Source organism: Leuciscus leuciscus (assembly GCF_965113295.1).
Source record: "Leuciscus leuciscus genome assembly, chromosome: 2".
NCBI classification, from domain to species: Eukaryota; Metazoa; Chordata; class Actinopteri; order Cypriniformes; family Leuciscidae; genus Leuciscus; species Leuciscus leuciscus.
In genome coordinates, this window is record NC_138726.1 from 57,595,744 (window position 1) to 57,605,310 (window position 9,567).

The window sequence follows — 9,567 nt, forward strand, 5'->3', positions numbered from 1 at the left end:
TTGATCATCAAACGAGTTCAAAGAATAAGCTGTGTTCATCCTTTTTAACTACTAAGAATTGTTACCTCTCCTTCTGCTTCTACGTCAGTCTCTGAGTATGAAAAATCAGCTGACAGAGAGATCTTGCGGTACCTGGCTTTTCCGGCACAGCTGTTGTAACTGTCAACACTTCACACACACACACCCAGTGACTTGAATGTGACTCCCAACATAGAGACAATTATTATTGTTCCAATTATATAATAAACCACAATTTTTATAATTTCCCAGCTATCCAAAAGTATATTCCAAACCTGATTAGCTTTTTCTTAAATTTTTTCACCCATATCCTCGAATGCTTTTTTCACAACTTTAGTGATTAATGTAGTTAGGGTCAGGTTTGTCGGTCCTTTGGTTTTTGTCCAAAGGTCGGGTACGGAATGATAGCGCATATTTTTCTTATCTGTGTTTCTCCTACCTTTTGTTTTAAAATGAATGGAACTATCTTAAGATTCTCCTTTTCCCATTTATTAGCCTCATAAAAAGTGGGTATATCTTCATCCGTGTTTTCTGGCTGAACGTTTCTATCCATACTATTAACTGTTCAAACCAGTTCAGTAGCCAATACATCTTGTGTCTGTGATTAAGAGCAGTGCAGTGGCTCAGTGGGAAACACTGTCGCCTCACAGAAGGTCTATGGTTCGAGTCCCAACTGAGAAAGACGGTCTATCCCTCTGATCTAGTTTCTCTCGCAATCCAAATATGTTTGAATTACAGATACTATATCATCTATAGGTGTGGATCCATGGCTGAGAATTTTTGTTGCCATTTTTGTGTGGCTCAGTTCGGGGGTTTGGGCTTAAAGACTGGTGTTGATCTGGTTTACTGAAGACTGAGATTTGAGAACACTATTAAAACTTGTTCTTCTGACCCAGTTCAGATCTGGATATTATTTTGCTGAGATTTGGGTCAGTTATGGCTCATGTCTGTGGTCCAGATCTGGGCTGTCATTCTTTGCCTCATGTGGGCAGAGTGAAACTGGATGTGTGTAGCAAATAATAAACATATCTGTTGATTTCTTGAACGCAATGGCCAGTTAAAGTTAGCATTGAACAAAAACTCAACCATTTTGAGTGAGTCCTGGACGCTCACAAATCCTCTCATTATAACAAACAATTATGTGAATAAAAGATTTGGTGTAGCTTCAGTGATTATAACGTGAAGTATAATGTGAAGTAAGATGAGTGACAGGTTTTTAGTGATTATAAAGGGAGCGATTTTTATGTGCTTTCTGCCATGCCGAGTAGACGCTCTTAAACAGGCAAATTGTCCAGCACAGCAGTAAATGTAATGTCAGCATGTATTTGACACTGAACTTTCACAAGAGATTTGATCATCCTGAAACTGCACCATCATCATCACACTTTCCCTTCTGGTTGAGAAACGTCTCTTCAGTGGCACTTCCCTTTCCGTGATATTATCAATAATATGCACAGTCTAGCACTAATATGTGAGCGCAAAACCTTAAGGAAGTCAAACTGACAACTAGTTGGCATAACTCTGAACACACAGGGCTGCCAACTCTCACACATTCAGTGTGAGACACTTTTCACACACTCTCACACCACACCACACATCCATTTTCTCACGCTGAGAAAAATCGTGAAGCAAACACACTGATGACACCGACAGACAAGAGAGAAAGCAGGTTACTTTTGATATGAAACAAATTCTCAGCACTCAGATTCTGTCAATTTTATAACGAAATCAACAATAAATACCGTTTTGGCGCTTGTAAATGTGACGTAACAGATCGCTGTAGCGCCTCAGCTCAAACGGCACGTGAACAAACATACTCTTTACTTCTAGACTAATTGATAGTAGATAAACACGAATGAACAATAGGTGTGTTGAAAGATACAGTACAACTTACCGAAATGTATATGCCTCATACATATTTTCGATCAATCAGTGTTTTCCAGTGGAAAGAGGTCAATAAAACAGCTTGAGAACAATATGTCACATAACGTTACATTTACCTCAGGAAAGCCATGACCATACATCAGTTGGCTAGAAAAATTAGCTGGTTTTTAGTATTTTGATAAATATGTGCACAATATTATGTTTATTATTTTTTTACTTGTATCATTGACATATTATAACGGTGTTATTATAATAAAACGCATTATATTTATATTTGAGTTGTGATTTTTAACCTTTAATAATAATAGGCTACCAGCTGACAGGGCTCTCTGTATGTTCACAGCATTAGGGTTTTTTTTTTTTTTTTTTTTTTTTTTTTTTTTAGAAAAATTAACATGTATCTACTGAACCTAATAGAATCAAGATCAGAATCAAATCCCAAGAATTGAATCAAAATCGTGAAACATTTGTGACCATGTAAACATTTTTGTCACTAAACTGAATAAAATTATGTTACCAAATGTTACCAAATGTTTTGACATCCACAATAAACTTATTGTGATGCATTTTTATTTATTTTTACAAAAAAAAAAAAAAAAAAGGTAAATTTTTTACCTTAACCCTACAAGAAATAAAGTTTCTACTTCTGAAGTTTCCAAAGAGCATAGCAGTAATGACTTTATGAACTTCTTTACTTACATTTTTGATAATATTAAAAGAGAAAATTAAAACTATTTAAAGGGATACTCCACTTTTTTTGGAAATAGGCTCATTTTACAACTCCCCCAGAGTTAAAGCTGCATTATACAGCTTTGCCGATTTCTTCGCTGTTTTCTCGCTTTTTGCTCGCTTTTTGCTCGCGGGCTTCTCTATAGAGCTCCCCCTACAGCTTCGGAATAGATATTTGACAACACTGTCGTCAAAACTCGTTGGCTCGTCCCATCTTTGTCACTAGGATATGTACCGAAAACTTTTAAGCTGGCTATTATTAAACCTCTTATTAAAAAAATGCAACTTGATTCTACAGAACTAGTCAGTTACAGGCCGAATGTACTCAAATCTACTCGAATCTACCCTTTTTGTCAAAGATACTAAAGCAGAATCCTCACGACTATGTTCCTCTTTAGCCCTGTCTCCTCGAGTCTTCACGAAAGTCGTCGAGGCAGCCCTTGTGCCACTCCGACAACACTGATTCTAGCTCACTCTCGAGACCAAGTTTGCGAACACAGGGACCTGGTGCTCGCACCTCACCCGTCTGGGCCTTTGGGTCAACTGGGAAAAGAGCAAACTCTCCCCCGTGCAGAGGATCTCTTTTCTTGGTATGGAAATTGACGCACGCAGTCACTGCTGACTTGCCTGAGTCAATTCGAGGGCAAGAATGTGGTTCCACTGAAATTATTTCACAGGCTCCTGGGACATATGGCGTCCCCAGCGGCTGCTACCTGGACAGGACCCCAGCGCCTTTGGCATGTCAATTGCCTCGAGTTGCTGGCGGTACTTTTGGCTCTGCACTGCTTCCGTGTGTTGCTCAAGGACCAACACAAATAGTCTGCTCAGATACCGCGACAGTAGCTTACATCAACCGACAAGGTGGTCTACGTTCCTGCCGTTTGTCGCAACTCGCTCGCCACCTTCTCCTATGGAGTCAGAAGCATCTGAGGTCGCTTAGAGCCATTCACATGGCTCTAAGCGCTGAACCGTGCAGCCGACGAGCTCTCACGGTTTCAGCCACTTCCTGGGGAATGGAGACTCCAGCTCCTGTGCAATATCATGGAGGACAAGGAGCTGGTCCTTTTGGTTGCGCCTCATTGGCCCAACCGGACTTGGTTCTCCGAACTCGTGCTCCTCGCGACAGCACCTCCCTGGACAATTCAAAGACTTTTTTTTGTGACTTTGGTTTTATGTGTTTGTAATCTGTTTATGTGAAACTTTTTTGTGCTGCCATTTTGGCCAGGATTTATATCTAAATGGGATTATTCCTGGTAAAATAAATGATAACATTTTTAAAATTAATTTATTAAAAAATTAATAATAAAAAAGAATAAATAAATGTGTAACAGTTTTTATTAATCTTTAATAATGTTAGTTAATACACATACAACTGTTCACTGACCCTTCAATACTGACACCCCCAACTTTTGATTTTAATTTATCAGTAAATGTTGAAATTAAGATTAATACAAATAATTTAGAAGTATTTATCATCGTTAGTTCATGTAAACTAATGTAGGTAACCAATGTTAACAACAACTGGAACATTATTGTAAAGCGTTACTGAATTTCCTAAAGGTAGAATCTTAAAGATGCAAAAACATCCTCTAAGTTTTGCTTACTTGCAAGAAACGTGTTTGCGGTGCATTAAACACAGGCTCATCTTCACTCCTTCCTCTTTTACACACAATAAAAATCAGTCAAATGAGCATCTCGAACACTTTCTGAACTCCAGCTCAGACTCAACAAGACTCATTTCCTCGAGCTCAAGAACGGCACACAGGTAAATCTATATACTGTACACATGTAAATCATAGTTCAGATGCTGAAGATCATCTTAATAATTGTCACAACGCACACACAGGGAAAAGGTAAGATCCAATCGCAAGTAATTTATTAGGGTAATCCGTACTCAAACTAGTCCAGGCAATGGTCAAAATCCATACAAAAGCAGTCGAACAAACAAGAAACAAACAGGCATGGAACACAGAGGTGCAATGACATTAAACAACGAATCCGCAACAATCACAGAACAGACAGGGTATAAATAGACAGGTACAAACAATGTGACGAGAAACAGCTGTATGCAATGATGAGTGATAAGGGACAGCTGAGTGCAATGAAAATACAAGAATCATGGGGAATGTAGTACGAGAGTGTGCTGGACACCGTGAGGAAGGAGGACATCTAGTGGTGACCCAAGGAACATAAACCAGACACTGTGACATAACCCCCCCTCTACGGAGTGGCTCCCAGACACTCCAAGACAGGACACGGAACAAAACAAGAGTTCAGGAGGGAGGTGGCACGGTGGAGGATCAGGGGGAGGGACGGGGGGCCAGGTCCATGAAGGGAAACAGAAACAGGGGGTAACAGACTCAAAGGGGGCCAGGGTGACACAGACAATACATCAGGGGAACAGGGCGAAGCAAACAGTCCATCCGGTGGCCGGGGCGAAACAAACAGTCCATCGGGCGGCCAGGGCGGAGACTTTCCCTCGGGCGGCCAGGGCGGAGACAACAGTCCATCGGGCGGCCAGGGCGGAGACTTTCCCTCGGGCGGCCAGGGCGGAGACAACAGTCCATCGGGCGGCCAGGGCGGAGACTTTCCCTCGGGCGGCCAGGGCGGAGACTTTCCCTCGGGCGGCCAAGGCGGTGAAGACCCCTCGGGAGGCCACGGCGGTGAAGACCCCTCGGGCAGCCACGGCGCAGGAACTGGAACAGACACCAACGGCTCAGGCACTGGAACTGGCACCACCGACTCAGGCACTGGAACTGGCACCACCGACTCAGGCACTGGAACTGGCACCACCGACTCAGGCACTGGAACTGGCACCACCGACTCAGGCACTGGAACTGGCACCACCGACTCAGGCACTGGAACTGGCACCACCGACTCAGGCACTGGAACTGGCACCACCGACTCAGGCACTGGAACTGGCACCACCGACTCAGGCACTGGAACTGGCACCACCGACTCAGGCACTGGAACTGGCACCACCGACTCAGGCACTGGAACTGGCACCACCGGCTCAGGAACAGACACCACCGGCCCAGGAACAGACACCACCGGCCCAGGAACAGACACCACCGGTCCAAGTGTGTGCATAGCCCACACATACCACATGGCTGTGGCCATAATGGCCAGTGTCGCGGTCACTGAGGGCTCAGGAACAGACGGCTCCGGCTCAGGAACTGGAACAGACACAGACACTGGCTCCGGCTCAGGAACTGGAACTGACACCGATACTGGCTCCGGCTCAGGAACAGACACTGGCTCCGGCTCAGGAACAGACACTGGCTCCGGCTCAGGAACAGACACTGGCTCCGGCTCAGGAACAGACACTGGCTCCGGCTCAGGAACAGACACTGGCTCCGGCTCAGGAACAGACACTGGCTCCGGCTCAGGAACAGACACTGGCTCCGGCTCAGGAACAGACACTGGCTCCGGCTCAGGAACAGACACTGGCTCCGGCTCAGGAACAGACACTGGCTCCGGCTCAGGAACAGACACTGGCTCCGGCTCAGGAACAGACACTGGCTCCGGCTCAGGAACAGACACTGGCTCCGGCTCAGGAACAGACACCACCGGCTCAGGGACAGACACAGGCACAAGCTCAGGGACAGACACAGGCTCAGAAACAAACTCAGGCACAGACACCACCAGCTCAGGTTCAAGAACAGACACAGGCTCGACGGCGGCCATCTTGTCAGGGAACACAGGCTCGGCAGACGTGACGTGAACACTCTCGGCGGCGGCCATCTTGTCTGAAGATACAGACTTGGCAGACGTGACGTGAACACTCTCGGCGGCGGCCATCTTGTCTGAAGACACAGGCTCGGCAGACGTGACCACTCTCAGCGGCTGCCATCTTGTCTGAAGACACAGGCTCGGCAGGCATGACGTGAACAGGCTTGGCGGTGGCCATCTTGTCCGAAGACACAGGCTCGGCAGACGTGACGTGATCAGTCTCTGGCTGGGCAGACGTGATGTGAACAGTCTCGGCGGTGGCCATCTTGTCCGAAGACACAGGCTCGGCAGACGTGACGTGATCAGTCTCTGGCTGGGCAGACGTGACGTGAACAGTCTCTGGCTGGGCAGACGTGACGTGAACAGACTCGGCGACGGCCATCTTGTCCAAAGACACCGGCTCGGCAGGCGTGACGTGAACAGTCTTGACACTCTCCAGGATTTGATATAACCTCTCGAAGTACTCCAACAGAGTTTCAGCTGCTCTGTCAATCTCAGACTGCACAGGGTCCTCCGAGACTGGGACCACCGGACTCGGGATCACCGGAACTGGGACCACCGGAACTGGGACCACCGGACTCGGGACCACTGGAACTGAGACCACCGGCAATGGGGCCACCGGCACTGGGACCCCCGGTACTGAGACCACCGGCCTCGGGACCACCAGGACAGGGACCACCGGGACAGGGACCACCGGGATGACAGTGGCCTGCTCGGATGGGACGGCCTCCGGGACGACAGCGGGCTGCTCCGAGGGGAAGGCCTCCGGGACGACCTCCAGGGAGACAGCGGGCTGTTCGGGAACGACCTCCAGGTCTTGAGGAACAGAGGACGCCTGCTTCCTCCTTCTCCTCCGCCTACGACGGCAAGATGGTGGCATCGAGTCCACCGCCTCTGGAGGCCCAACAATCTCCGCGGTCCTTCACACACACATGGAAAAATACTCCAGCAGGGAAATATGAGACCCTGAATCTCCTCCAGATGGAAAAACCTCATTCCGCGGTATCCACATATTGGTCAGTCCATTCTCTAATTCCGCCGTACTTGCTGGATCTTTATATTGGCGGATTCGTTCTGTCACAACGCACACACAGGGAAAAGGTAAGATCCAATCGCAAGTAATTTATTAGGGTAATCCGTACTCACAAACTAGTCCAGGCAATGGTCAAAATCCATACAAAAGCAGTCCAACAAACAAGAAACAAACCGGCATGGAACACAGAGGTGCAATGACATTAAACAACGAATCCGCAACAATCACAGAACAGACAGGGTATAAATAGACAGGTACAAACAATGTGACGAGAAACAGCTGTATGCAATGATGAGTGATAAGGGACAGCTGAGTGCAATGAAAAGACAAGAATCATGGGGAATGTAGTACGAGAGTGTGCTGGACACCGTGAGGAAGGAGGACATCTAGTGGTGACCCAAGGAACATAAACCTGACACTGTGACAATAATGCATCTACTGTCTTCAATATTCTCATTGTAATCTGTCACAACTAGTCTTGAGGAATCTTTACATTAAGATATTAATCTGTTGTCATCAAAATAGCGGCTTTGAGGGCTTCCTGTGGTTTTCCAATAAAAGCTTAATATAATGTAAAATATTATTATTAATAATAAATAAAATATTAAACAAAATAACCCATATTAATGTGGCAATATTTCGCTGCAAAATAAGAGTATTTAAGAAAATATTATTATTGTTACTTTAGTCATATAGAGATATATTCAGAAAACCATGCAGCCGTGTTAGAAGTTATTAATTATCTTATTAATGGCCGATTTCCACTGATTGTGAAGCTCTAAGTGTCTGTCACTCTCTTGTTCTCAGGATGAGATCTGCACTTCTCCTCGTTCTCCTCGTCACTCTGATGTTCACTGATGGATGGGATCATGTCAGATACAAAAATAATCAACGTGAAAATAACAAATCTCCCTGCCAAAAATCTCAGAAGAACAATGCGTATGATGATTTTAAACGCAAACATATTATCTCAGATGATTTCGATACAGGCTGTAGAGTTGGTTGGGCAGAGTATCTTACAAAGAAGAAACTTTGTGGCACTGATAGACCTGAACTCCAGTCCTTCCTCAGCAAAAACAAAGAGGATAGCATTAAAAATATCTGCAATGGAGAAGGCATCAGAGACAGAGACAACCTGTGCACCAGCAATAAGACGTTCACAGTGTACACCGTCACAAAGAAGCAGCAGCAGCCGTGTGAAGTTGTGACTATAGATGCGATTGAGCGCTATGTGGTTGTAGCTTGTGATGTCATTGTCAACCAGTGTTTGCCTGTTCACTATCAGACACAAACTAACACACCCCCAAATCAAAATGGTCAGATCTGCAAGCCGCCGACATATTGGTGACATCATGGGCACAGTGGGGGTGAAGGGCATGCGCTCTATAGGCTTCAGTAGGCTTGAAAAGTGAAGTTAGTTGCAAGTAATTTCTACTTAATCTCTATGGGACGTTTCGCGTATTAAGCATCATTATCCAAGACGAATACAAACATGTTCATAAGCTTCACTTCTATCATCTAACATCACTTCTACATCTGCTTTTAGTCCTTTCAGGTCTGAGATTATCATTTATTTTTGTGAACGCTTCATTTAATCTGTCCATTAGTGAATCAGTGAATGAAAAATGATCAGTGATTTTTTTTTTTCATGTTTCAAAAAGGGTTTCATGAAGTCTCTGTTTTCTTGTTTGAATAAATTATTGCTGTTCATTGCTGTTTTCAGTTCAAGTAATAGCAATTTCTAGGCCTTTCCATGTGTAATTTTGAGATTGAACATTTTTTTTTTTCTTCAAGTTCTTTTATATTCTTTAAAAATACAACTGTGTAAAGGTGTGGTGTTATGGTTTTGCAAAACCAAAGTTGTGTTATTCCTGCTAAAAATAAAAGATCTTACTGTCTGTCAGTGTGAGCGTCTTACTGTACATTCCCACATCATGGGTCGATGGCCAGTTTGGCCGGTCTGTGTGTGACACTGTGATCCTGAACAAACACACAGAAAGAGGTGAACGTTTTAATAAAATAATGCTCATGCATATTTAATGAAAGAGAAGTAATGGGTAGCTGACATTCTAAACCAACCAGAGGTCTGAGCTCCACTAGAGGGCCTCAAAACGACTGAAATAATGAGCTGAAACAGCAACAGATTAAGAGATTTCTATTTAAATTCACCC

The 9,567-nt window shown here is 44.8% G+C and overlaps 1 long non-coding RNA gene across 1 annotated transcript; it reads left to right on the plus strand.

Moving 5' to 3' along the window:
* The first annotated feature begins 4,266 nt into the window (after positions 1 to 4,266).
* Positions 4,267 to 9,294, plus strand: LOC309493382. The gene is made up of 2 exons (XR_014203892.1): positions 4,267 to 4,396; positions 8,204 to 9,294. It is a non-coding gene; the product is annotated as an uncharacterized lncRNA (long non-coding RNA).
* Positions 9,295 to 9,567: the final 273 nt, after the last annotated feature.